Below are 13,457 nucleotides of genomic sequence, written 5' to 3'. Positions count from 1 at the left end.
TTGGGAACAGAATGTTGTGAAATCCAAAGCATTTACTCTCAAAGGACTCCGATCTGAACTGTGGGCTTGACAGTATTCCTGCCCCCCTCCATGTCTCAGCAACCCCACAGACATCTAGTTACACAACTATTTACACCCTGTCATTTATACAGTGATGCTTATTATTGTTAAAACAATATCTGAAGTGTTATTTGTAAAATAACAAAATATCTTGCTTTAGACTTTTCAAACAATGTTGTAAGATTTTATTTTAATTTTATCTAATAGTGGATGGAACAAGCCCTGTGATGACCTGGCGACTTGTCCAGGGTGCACCCCGCCTTTCGCCCGTAGTCAGCTGGGATAGGCTCCAGCTTGCCTGCGACCCTGTAGAACAGGATAAAGCGGCTGGAGATAATGAGATGAGATGAGATGAGATGAGATGAGATGAGATGAGATGAGATGAGATGAGTGGATGAAACAATAATTACAAACACTAACTGAATCAGCACATTCCAGTTGTAGCTATAGTCATGTAGTAACTATAATCACCCCTGTAATAATAAGCTAGTGGTAAATACATTCAGTGAATGGAAAGACATGCTTTTGTGTCTCAAATAGTAAACCACACTCTCTACAGTAAATGTATATCATTTACATAGTGAATTATCCCATAGATAAATATACCTTGGCCCATCATGCATGTGAAGATGAGGACGGGTTGTTTAATTTCCTCCTAAATGCAATGGCAAACTGAATAGGACAGTACTGCAGTACAGCTCCTGTTTTATAATGTTTTTAATTTTATAATTCATCTTTGCAATATTGCTAGTCATTGTTGGGCAAAACAAAGTGTTTTGTGTCCTAAACTCTATATAAAAAGACGTTACATACTAGTACCGTACATAAGTCTTACATATGATATTGGTTTGTGTTTCATGTTTTCAGGGCTTGTCTTGTTCTTCTGTTGCAGAAATAAATGTTTTTTTTTTTTAAAACATGTACAGTGGGGCAAAAAAGTATTTAGTCAGCCACCAATTGTGCAAGTTCTCCCACTTAAAAAGATGAGAGAGGCCTGTAATTTTCATCATAGGTACAATTCAACTATGAGAGACAGAATGGGGGGAAAGAATCCACGGAATCACATTGTAGGATTTTTAATGAATTAATTGGTAAATTCCTCGGTAAAATAAGTATTTGGTCACCTACAAACAAGCAAGATTTCTGGCTCTCACAGACCTGTAACTTCTTCTTTAAGAGGCTCCTCTGTCCTCCACTCGTTACCTGTATTAATGACACCTGTTTGAACTCGTTATCAGTATAAAAGACACCTGTCCACAACCTCAAACAGTCACACGCCAAACTCCACTATGGCCAAGACCAAAGAGCTGTCAAAGGACACCAGAAACAAAATTGTAGACCTGCACCAGGCTGGGAAGACTGAATCTGCAGTAGGTAAGCAGCTTGGTGTGAAGTAATCAACTGTGGGAGCAATTATTAGAAAATGGAAGACATACAAGACCACTGATAATCTCCCTCGATCTGGGGCTCCACGCAAGATCTCACCCCGTGGGGTCAAAGTGATCACAAGAACGGTGAGCAAAAATCCCAGAACCACACGGGGGGACCTAGTGAATGACCTGCAGAGAGCTGGGACCAAAGTAACAAAGGCTACCATCAGTAACACACTATGCCTCCAGGGACTCAAATCCTGCAGTGCCAGACGTGTCCCCCTGCTTAAGCCAGTACATGTCCAGGCCCGTCTGAAGTTTGCTAGAGAGCATTTGGATGATCCAGAAGAGGACTGGGAGAATGTCATATGGTCAGATGAAACCAAAATAGAACTTTTTGGTAAAAACTCAACTTGTCATGCTTGGAGGAGAAAGAATGCTGAGTTGCATCCAAAGAACACCATACCTACTGTGAAGCATGGGGGTGGAAACATCATGCTTTGGGGCTGTTTTTCTGCAAAGGGACCAGGACGACTGATCCGTGTAAAGGAAAGAATGAATGGGGCCATGTATCATGAGATTTTGAGTGAAAACCTCCTTCCATCAGCAAGGGCATTGAAGATGAAACGTGGCTGGGTCTTTCAGCATGACATTGATCCCAAACACACCACCCGGGCAACGAAGGAGTGGCTTCGTAAGAAGCATTTCAAGGTCCTGGAGTGGCCTAGCCAGTCTCCAGATCTCAACCCCATAGAAAATCTTTGGAGGGAGTTGAAAGTCCGTGTTGCCCACCGACAGCCCCAAAACATCACTGCTCTAGAGGAGATCTGCATGGAGGAATGGGCCAAAATACCAGCAACAGTGTGTGAAAACTTTGTGAAGACTTACAGAAAACGTTTGACCTCTGTCACTGCCAAAAAAGGGTATATAACAAAGTATTGAGATTAATTTTTGTTATTGACCAAATACTTATTTTCCACCATAATTTGCAAATAAATTCATTAAAAATCAGACAATGTGATTTTCTGGATTTTTTTTTCTCATTTTGTTTCTCATAGTTGAGGTATACCTATGATGAAAATTACAGGCCTCTCTCATCTTTTTAAGTGGGAGAACTTGCACAATTGGTGACTGACTAAATACTTTTTTGCCCCACTGTACTTTTGTTTAAATAACTCAATTATACCCCATGTTTATAGAAAACATATCAGTATTGCTTTGAACCGTGTACTTGAAAACTTGCTGAAATACCACATTTTTAGGGCAAAAGGAAATTCAAGGGGAACAAAAATGTTTTGAAGCCAGGTGTCAAAAGTTAACATTGAGGCCTGAACGAGTTAGAATAAATCCCCAAACAAACCGTCAGACAGCCTCAACCCAGCATTTGGATTGGAACAAGATCAACTGTGAGCTACTACTCACTTACGTATCCTCCCACTCTCACTTATATTGGAATGCAAGCAATCGAAGGAATATAACACTTATTATGAATGTTGACTTCAACAAATAATGAACCCTGAAACAAGTAAGTAAAGAGCAGTGTCTCTCCCCAGGGATTTCGAATAGCACCCTGGTAAACTATCATTGTGAAATAGCATTTTGCTTCTTGAAATAGCGTCAAAATCCACCCTATATGCTTTGTAAATACATTCAGTTGGTAAACAGGAAGTCGATGTGTGACGGACCTGAAAATGGTATACACGGTATAGAACCCCAAGCTGAAGCTCGGTACCAAATATCAAGCAGTTGTGATTTGTAGTTGCTGAGAAAAGTGTTAAGATATATTTTGTAAATCCACTCTATATGTTTCGTAAATGCATTCAGTCGATAAACAGGAAGTCGATGTGCGACAGACCTGAAAACGGTATATACAGTATAGAACCCCAAGCTGAAGCTCGGTACCAAATATCAAGTGGCTCTGATTTGTGGTTGTTGAGAAAAAGGGTGTTTTGGATGGATGGAAATAAAAAAAAACAATATACCTACCCCCCTCGGAGTGGGGATATTAAAAAAAACCTTACCCAGCATTTTTTAGAGAGTATGTTACAAAAAGTTAAAACATTTATGTTACTACAGTTGTTCCCTCACCAACCTCTCTTCTCTCTTGTGAAGGAAATTAAACAGTTAGTTGCAGTTTGTCATGTAAGCAAAGCACAAAGTACTGCACAAGCAAGTTACAGCTTTACCTCTGACTGTTACAAAGCAATGAGACTGGAGACTCCTTCCAAAAATGTCAAGTGAACATCTCCTTACAGAAACCACCATATCAATAACTGTATTTTTTTAAATTAAAAACTGCTAATATGGAACGTCACCCACCATACAAATCCCTGTGTGAGTTGCTACTATAGATAAAGAATGAGCCCATTAACCCTTTCACCACTGCGTAACTTTTTCCAGAAGGGATTTCCCGACGACGGTGAGACCGGAATAATGGTCTGCAGTGGTGAAAGGGTTCATATAAAGCTGCGCTTTGTTTCACAGCCGAGCTACTGTCAGAGCTGGGCTCATCCCATCTCATTATCTCTAGTCGCTTTATCCTGTTCTACAGGGTCGCAGGCAAGCTGGAGCCTATCCCAGCTGACTACGGGCGAAAGGCGGGGTACACCCTGGACAAGTCGCCAGGTCATCACAGGGCTGACACATAGATACAGACAACCATTCACACTCACATTCACACCTACGGTCAATTTAGAGTCACCAGTTAACCTAACCTGCATGTCTTTGGACTGTGGGGGAAACCGGAGCACCCGGAGGAAACCCACGCGGACACGGGGAGAACATGCAAACTCCACACAGAAAGGCCCTCGTTGGCCACGGGGCTCGAACCCGGACCTTCTTGCTGTGAGGCGACAGCGCTAACCACTACACCACCGTGCCGCTCAGAGCTGGGCTGTTATAGAAAATAAATCCACATCTTCTGATGTTCAGGTTCAACACTTAATGCTGTGGTACAAACAGCAGAACAGTATCTGTGAGCTGCAGCATCGACTGAATGGATCTGAATGGCACCAAACAGGGTCAAATGATGTTTGTAAGGTTCGATAATCCACCAGGACAATCCTTAAATATCTTCATTACAAGAACTTCAGTGGAAGATAAGCCGCCACAGGTGATCTCTCTCTCTCTCTCTCTCTCTCTCTCTCTCTCTCTCTCTCTCTCTCCAATACTTAGGGCATGCCATGAGGCATCCATAACTGTTTAGTCAAGCTTGAAAATGCTTATAAAATGATTATGTCTGGAAAGTTATGAACGATGAAATGAATATGCAGGTGCAGATCATGAGGCCATGTTGGAGAGACTGGGGAATCGTGTTAGAGAGAGAGAGAGATTTGTAATGGAAGATATTCAATTACATTTCACAATAAGGAAACCAAACGTCACTCAGCTTCTTTCCATTGACATTTCACTGTACGTGCATTTAAAACCCACAGGACTTGCATCACTGACTGGAAGAGATTTAAACAAAAAAAAAAAATCAAAAATAGCAGAGATAAACCTCTGAGCATCGCTTCGCTAGAATTTGTACTGTACTATATTTTCCGGCAAACCGTCAACCATCCGTAAAACCTGCATCTTCGTGTGTCTTCAAGAACGTACTTTGTTTTTGTCTGTCAGAATATTTATAGCCATTTTTGTGGGTTAATTCAGTCATGTGCAAGCCTTGAATGAGCAAAGTGTGGGAATGTCTGAAAGTTCATGATGATTAACATGCATGTCTGAGGGATCCCCTTACTGACAGACTTCAGCCTACGGAATGGGTGAATGTTATCTCCCCCTGAGCTAATTTTAGTATGTTACACTCTGTTACTTCGGATTCTCAATAAAAGGCTGAATCAACAAGAATTGTGTCCGTTTGATAAAAACCTGCAGTGTTTCACAAAAACATCTGCATTTGTACTTTTTACATTAGTGACTGTGGAGGATGACTAATTGAAAATCTCCTCCTCCCCCTCCTCCTTCTTTCCTCTCAATCGTTCTCTCTTTCAGTAACGGTTGTGTTTTCAGGTCTGTACTCCCTCGAACACTGTGAGTAATGAGGGATCCCTCGCAACTGGGTCTTTCCTCTCAAAACACCCTTTATGAAAATTTCATAGTTATGAATCATAAGTTCATGCTTTAGGTTTCCCCAAATAATCAACCGTTCTTTTGTGTTGTGTTTTGTCTAAATTCCGCACTAAATAGCTTTTAAATGGATGGCCCATGAAAGCTGGAGTAGATGTGAGCTACAGGTACGTGAGTGAGCCTTTTTTTTTTTTTGTAAGATTAACTAAGCGAGGCAGGAAGAGGCGAATGAAAGAAGGGTGAAACCTCAAAGACAGATGTGAGGCAGGAGCCATGTTTGTTTTGACCTTCATGTGGTTCCCCTAAGCAAACCACCCATGTCCTACAGAAGCATGTTGTTACTCCGTATGAGGCTGCCTTTCTCTCGCACCCTTCATCTCCATGAACACTTGTAGTATTTAATGGATGAGAGAGTGACTGCTGTACCTTGACCTGTACCGTACTTGTATGAATTCTTTGCAATAAAAAACCCACACGTTTATCGAATTAACAACTTTGGTTAAACATATCCAAGTGCGGAAATGCAGTTTGTCTCTCACAGCCATCCTGTCTACTTTGTTCATAAGTAAAGTTCACTTCAAGTGTATTTATAGAGTGATTGTAACAGTAGACGCTCTTAGAAAGCAGATTCGTTATTTAAAGCAAACCTGATGTGAAAGTAGCAAGAACAATCTTGTAAGGAAGAAAGCTTGAGTGGATTCAAAATCGAACCTATCCTCATCTGGGCAGACGCGCAGCTTGTGAACAGGCAAGGCAGGCAACTGCTTGGGGCCCCCTGGCCCGGGGCCCCCCCGAGAGTCGGGGCCCGAGGGCTTATTTATTTTGTTTTTTATTGTTTTTATTGTTCTTTACCATTGTATTTTCACATTTGGAATTTAAAAAACTTTGGTTTCATACATTTTTCGTTGGTGTCAGATTATTTATAACATATTGGTGATGAACACTGGTCAGAAGGGCCCTCTGGAAATTTTTGCTTGGGGCCACAACAGACTCTAGAATCGCCTCTGCATCTGGGTTATACTGGATGATGAGATTATAAATCATTACACTTGTACAGTTCTCGAAGAGTGATGCTAAACAGTACAAAGTGTGTTGAAAGGAGTAGATGTGTAAGTAGGAGTATATTGTGAATAAGAGTCTTGGACAGGCTTTACAATTATAGCATCGGATATTAGAAGGAACACATTTACACTATTCAGGTGAAATTATCCAGTGGATCAGGAATGAGACTTGAGCATGAACAGTGCTACTGAACTCTTTTGTAAAAGTTTGCTCAAGCTCATGAGGCCTTATGAATTTGCAAGGAGACAGCAGCACTCGTTAATGACACGCCGTCGACTCGTCATATCCCATGTGGATATCACTGAAGGAATTTTACATTGCTTTTGCATTTTCTTCAGATTTCTCTTGCTAAATAATGAATTACTCTTAACTTACACTATGTGAATAAAATAATAAACCATACTGGGTTTTCCACATAAGTTATGAACTAAAACACATCACATCACAGTGAATATCACAAAAATGATCATATCACTTCTATGATATGTTGCATATATACTGTGTTTTAAAGTGCTTGAAATTGAAGTCTACAAAGTTCACTTAAAGTAAATTAGCACAAAATCTGTACTCGTATTCATTTGAACAAAGAGCTTCTGTCTTCACGAGTAAAAAAGAGTTTCTTTGTGTAAAAAAAACCCCCAAAAACAAAACAAAATGATCTTAATAAAGCTTGTAAAGTTTAAAGATCATAAAAATACTAAATACTAATGATAAGTTCTGTACTATATTATGGAGTTGATGTACAGATTATGTTTCACAAAGTTCACACAGTTTATGACAAAATATAGACGCAAGCAAATTAAAAAGAAAGAAAGAAAGAAAGAAAGAAAGAAAGAAAGAAAGAACAGAAAGAAAGAAAGAAAAAAGAGAAGTTGAGGGATTCTGCATGCTGAGACACACAAAACTATTTCACAAGCAAATCTAGTTCACTACACAAATCACAACGTCAGCATGAACATTCTTTCAACAAAACAGCAAATACTTTCAGTGTTTTGCTAAGGGTTTTTTCTGATCCACAACCGTACTGTAAAAAAAAAAAGAAAGATATGACATTGTTTCCGATCTTGCGTCCATTAAATTCAGTAAAAACCAACTTCAGAGTCAGAACACTGATGAATATGTGATGTGAACTATGATGCGCGTTGTGAGGGAAAAGTGCAATTATGTTGAACATCTGACTGATTCTATAATTAATATTCATTAAACAACGATGGACGTTTTTACACTTTTTCACATACTTTTATCTTTTCATCTAGAAAACCATGAAAATATTGAATTGTTTGTTGTGATCCGATCAGCTGCGACGTTAACACTCAAGTTAAACGTGAAAGTTCTTTATACACCAAGGAAAGCAATAAAGCAAAAATGAAATGTAGGAATAGTGAGGTGTAGGAAGGTGGAAATATAAGAAATGCATACTGTATGTAAGGCAAAGATTTTATGTTTTTCTGACATGGAATAAAAGCAGAATAGAAAAAGCAGAAGAAAAGAAAAAAAACCCACCAAAAGACACTTGTCGTGTCATGTTCACTGTTTCGTTTCACGAGAATATACAGGGAGAGTGTACAAAAGTGGAAGAAGATTTTCATAGGAGTTTCGTGCACCTTACTCAGCAGTACAAAGAAAAAATGGGAAGAGAACAGAAAAGCTGAGTAAAACAGAACAAACCCTTGCAGTATCAAATCATAAATAATTTATCAAGCTGTTAAAACTTTTCACAAAAGAAAAATCCTTTCACATGTACAACAGGTGCGTATTGTCAGCTATATGTTTACTGAGTAGCGAATAAACTGTACAGTGCTGCGTGAACAGAGGTGATTTGTTCACAGGGATAAAGTGATCAGTGAGCTGTATGCTGAATACAGAACATAAAATGATTCAACGAAACAAACCTCTGGTCCGAGTCACTGATATATATATTAGGGTGCATCAGTTGCCCCCTAAAAATGAAAAGTTCCTCTGATCATGATGCATTTTTGTTTTTATGTTCCTTTTGGTAAGAAAACACACTGGGTGAAATAGTTTGACAAAATTCTAAAGTTTAATGGTGGCACCAGGAGCTCAAAGTTATGGAAAAAGCTGCTATTTTATGACTTTTATGACAAAATTTCGATCACTTTTCATGAAACATTATGGCACCTTATAGAGTATACCAAATATCTTAGATACACATTTTTAGTACATATTCTAAATATATTATCAAGCACAGTTTGAGTTTTAGCTGTTCATTGAATCATTGTTCAACGACTTTTAAACAATACAAATGTATTATGAATCACATTAATGCTTCTCAATCCCTCGCAAAGGTTCTTAACATGATCTCTGGGTCACAAGAAATCAATAAATGGAGTCCAACATTGTGATTCAAACCTTACGCGAAAACATAAAATAAGCGTTTTTTGGCAAAAAAAAAATGAACCTCATGGTGCCACCATTAGACTTTTGAATATGGTCAAAAAATTTTACAGGATGTCTTTATTGGTGAAAAGGAACACCCAAACAAAAATGCATCAGATTTTATGAAAGTGAGGGCAACTGATGCACCCTAATATATATATATATATATATATATATATATATATATATATATATATATATATATATATACCAACAAAAAGCTGATTATTTCTGTATTTCTGTGTCACTTTTGCTGTTTCATTAAATCGCAATGTTAAATTTATTTCATTCAGCAACACCATCATACAAACATTGACGTGTAAATTTTAACATATATCAGAGCATCGTGCTTCACTCCGATTGAAGCCGAGTATTAATGTGAGGTTGATGAGGAACTGACGATACACGGACAATTTACGGGAAAACTAAGAAATTCGTGACCATGACCATGATCAGTAATCATTAATATTCATGATCATCACTGTCATCGCTCTTTAGCTAATCAGAAAAGAAAGATTGGATGTTTTTCTAAACCTGGACATCTTGTTTTTCCTGTTACGCCAATCAGATGTAAGGGAGGGGTCAACGCACCTTATAGGCCCGTTATAGCTTGCACAGGAACAGAGCTGGTGAGGAGCTGAGCGACAAGAGAGCGACAAACAACGGATGATCAAACACTGAATACTCAAACCCAGGTACGGTCTTCTCCAGAGCTTTACTTCAGCACTGAATTATTCAACATATTATGTACACGCAAAAAGCTCTTTACTAGTTGTTCGTTTTGCTCGTCACTCATGATGACCTGGAGGAGACGCATGAATATTGCTGAGTCGTTAAGAATCATTAAGATTAAAATTGTACAGTATTTATTTTTCAGACTTTGCATCATCATCATCATTACATTTTAAATGACTGAAGTATAGTTTTTTTGCCAAATATATATATATATATATATATATATATATATATATATATATATATATATATATATATATATACACAATACCAGTCAAAAGTTTGGAAACACCTTCAAATTCGATGTATTTATTTATTTATTTATTTATTTATTTTCCTACATTGTAAATTAATACTGAAGTCATCCAGACTATGCAGCAACATGTAAGGAATCATTTAGTAAACTTTAAAATGTTAATCAAACCAAAATATGTTTTAGAGTTTAGATTCTTAAAGTAGGCACCTTTTGCTTTGATTACAGCTTTGCACTCTCTTGACGTTCTCTCAATCAGCTTCATGAGGTCATCACTCGAAATGGTTTTCCAACAGTCTTGAAGGAGTTCCCAGAGGTGCTGAGCACTCGTTGGCTGCTTTGCCTTCACTCTGCGGTCCAACTCATCCCAAACTTTTCGGACTGACTGACCTTCATTTCTTAAAGTAATGATGGACTGTCGTTTTTCTTTACTTAGTTGAGTAGTTCTTGGCATAATATGGATTAGAACAGTACTCAAATAGGGCCATTCACTGTATACCAACTCTACCTCTTCACAACACAACTGATGGTCTCAAACACATTAAGAGGTCAAGAAATTCAAGAAATTAACTCTTGACAAGGCGCAGCTGTAAACTGAAAGCCATTCCAGGTGACTACCTCGTAAAGCTGACTGAGAAAATGCCAAGATGTGCAAAGCTGTCATCTAAGCAAAAGGTGCCTACTTTGAAGAATCTAAAATATAAAACATATTCTGGTTTGATTAACACTTTTTTGTTTACCAAATAATTCCATATATATTTCTTCGTAATGTCGATGACTTTAGTATTAATCTACAATTCAGAAAATTTTAAAATGATGAAAAACCACTGAATTAGAGGCGTTTCCAAACTTTTGACTGGTACTGTATATTCCTAGTACATTAAAAAAAGGGTACTAAACTGTACTTCCTTGTCACTTGGGTGGTACCGGTACCTTCAACCGTGTGCTTTTTGTACCTTTAGTGTGCAGCTTTTATCTAGAAAAGTGCATGTAGTGTACTTTTAAATCTTCCCTCTGAAATGTAAGTACGATCGAGTTAAATGATTTTTCTTAACGCTACACGATATCCACATTTCCTTTTGAAAGACATTTTATAAAAGGTAAACATACCATCTCAATTACAAGGAAGGGTAGAGTTCAGTACACTTTTCCTGAGAATGTACGGTAAGATCACCTTCAGCAACACACTTACATATATATATATATATATATATATATATATATATATATATATATATATATATATATCTAAAGTGAATGCACTCATTAGGATGATGTCGTATATGTGGCATCTGTATTCTGACAACCATGAACAGGATCTAAGTAACAAACAATTTGATGAGAAACCATTACAATTTTAGTTATTTGTTAAAATGACAGAAATCTGCTTGTGTTAGACAGACGATTAGGAAATTCCGTAACAAATTAACTGCAATATTTTTTGTCGTATTTATCTGATCAATTTCACGTCTCTAAATCATACTCCAGTTCGTGTGCTTATATCGTAAAATATTTGCACTTAAAAAGTCATTTCAAAACGTATAAACATGCCCTCAATATGCTCGAATCTGCTGCATCGCAGTGTTTCTGTTGAACCTCGGCTCTGACCACAGCCCTGATCATCTGTCTTTCTGGGTTGTCAGGTGCAGCCTTCTGCTCTCTTCTATCTTTACATCTATCTCTTCTTCTTCGCTGCACTTCCTTTTTTCTACACCTTTTCGTTTCACCGCCTTTCTCAAAGCACAGAAGCTTTTTGTCGTCTTCTTGTTTGCTGGCTTTCTTTAAGAACATTTGGAATATTATTTCAGAATGTATATTCAGATTTATATCGCAGTCATATTCACGACAGGCCTGTCACAAGGGTACTGTGATGACGAACACTCCACTGACATATTTTTTTTTTTTTACGCATGCCGCAAGTAAATTAGTATTAGGTGCCTTTTGAGGAAACCTGAATCATCTTGTCTTGTGAAAAAAAAAACTCCAGATGTGTATGTGGTATATAATAACATTGAAATATTTAAAGATTATGATAATTTATTAGAAATTACAGTGCCCGCTGATTTGCGACGAAGGAATTAACAAGCAGAAATGAGAAATGTGTGTTTCATAATCTGCATCATTGCACGCTAATTTATTATATACAGGGTGTACCCTGCCTTTTGCCTGTATTCAGCTGGGATAGGCTCCAGCTTGCCTGCGACCCTGTAGGACAGGATAAAGCAGCTAGAGATAATGAGATGAGATGAGACTCTGAACTAGTTATTCTGCAGGTTATAACCTGTTTATTACTATATGAAAGTTAAAAAAAACCCTTCACATCTCACAAAAACTGTATCGCTGTTAAAGAAGCATTAAACAGTACAGTTTTTTTGTGTTGTGTCACCACTTAAATCTTTTTTTTTGGGTTACATATTGTCAAAAATGAGGGCAATGACACAAACTACACAACTGACCAGTTATCATGAGTTAAACTACATTTTACTGACAAACTTCATTCAGAATCAGGGTTTGATTACTGTAGGTATGCAATAGGGTGCATCAGTTGCCCCCTAAAAATGAAAAGTTCCTCCGATCATGATGCATTTTTGTTTTTATGTTCCTTTTGGTAAGAAAACACACTGGGTGAAATATTTTGACAAAATTCTAAAGTTTAATGGTGGCACCAGGAGCTCAAAGTTATGGAAAAAGCTGCTATTTTATGACTTTTATGACAAAATTTCCATCACTTTTCATGAAACATTATGGCCCCTTATAGAGTATACCAAATATCTTAGATACACATTTTTAGTACATATTCTAAATATATTATCAAGCACAGTTTGAGTTTTAGCTGTTCATTGAATCATTGTTCAACTACTTTTAAACAATACAAATGTATTATGAATCACATTAATGCTTCTCAATCCCTTGCAAAGGTTCTTAACATGATCTCTGGCTCACAAGAAATCAATAAATGGAGACCAACATTGTGATTCAAACCTTACGCGAAAACATAAAATAAGCGTTTTTTGGCAAAAAAAAAAAAAAGAACCTCATGGTGCCACCATTAGACTTTTGAATATGGTCAAAAATTTTTACAGGATGTCTTTATTGGTGAAAAGGAACACCCAAACAAAAATGCATCAGATTTTATGAAAGTGAGGGCAACTGATGCGCCCTAGTATTCAATCAGGTAAAGTAGCCTTTAACAAACTACATTTTAACACATTCATCTTTCAGAAAATATCTTAAAGTAGTACAAATCGACCTCAATATTTTGTCACACATGGATGTGTTAAAATAGAACACCGTTTTGTTATTGCTTGAAGTGTCGGAATTAAAATGAGGTGTTTTCGCAAAATCTCATAGGAAGGATGGCGTAAGAAAAGGTACCGCAATAAATCCTAATTGTAAACTTAAGCGAGGGAAACTTTTTAAGAGTTGAAGTTTGACATGCTTATGAATGTGGAATTAATTATATGTAAATGTAGGTTGTAGAGTGAAGAGATCATTCGCATGAAAAGTTGCATCCT

The 13,457-nt window shown here is 37.5% G+C and overlaps 1 protein-coding gene across 3 annotated transcripts in view; it reads left to right on the top strand.

The window, feature by feature from the left end:
* The window catches only part of cd4-1 (CD4-1 molecule), a 44,379-nt gene that overhangs the window by 11,579 nt on the left and 19,343 nt on the right, over nt 1–13,457 (top strand). For 2 of the 3 annotated variants that reach the window (XM_060921602.1, XM_060921601.1), the window contains exon 2: nt 9,523–9,649. The exons of the other annotated variant lie outside the window; for it this stretch is intronic. The gene's annotated coding sequence lies outside the window, so the exon portion shown is untranslated. The remainder of the gene's footprint in view (nt 1–9,522; nt 9,650–13,457) is intronic. 3 annotated transcript variants of the gene reach the window in all.

Source organism: Neoarius graeffei, chromosome 5, assembly GCF_027579695.1.
Source record: "Neoarius graeffei isolate fNeoGra1 chromosome 5, fNeoGra1.pri, whole genome shotgun sequence".
In the NCBI taxonomy this organism is placed as follows: domain Eukaryota; kingdom Metazoa; phylum Chordata; class Actinopteri; order Siluriformes; family Ariidae; genus Neoarius; species Neoarius graeffei.
The sequence above is the reverse complement of the archived record's forward strand: the minus strand, read 5'-3'. Positions and strand labels throughout refer to the sequence as shown.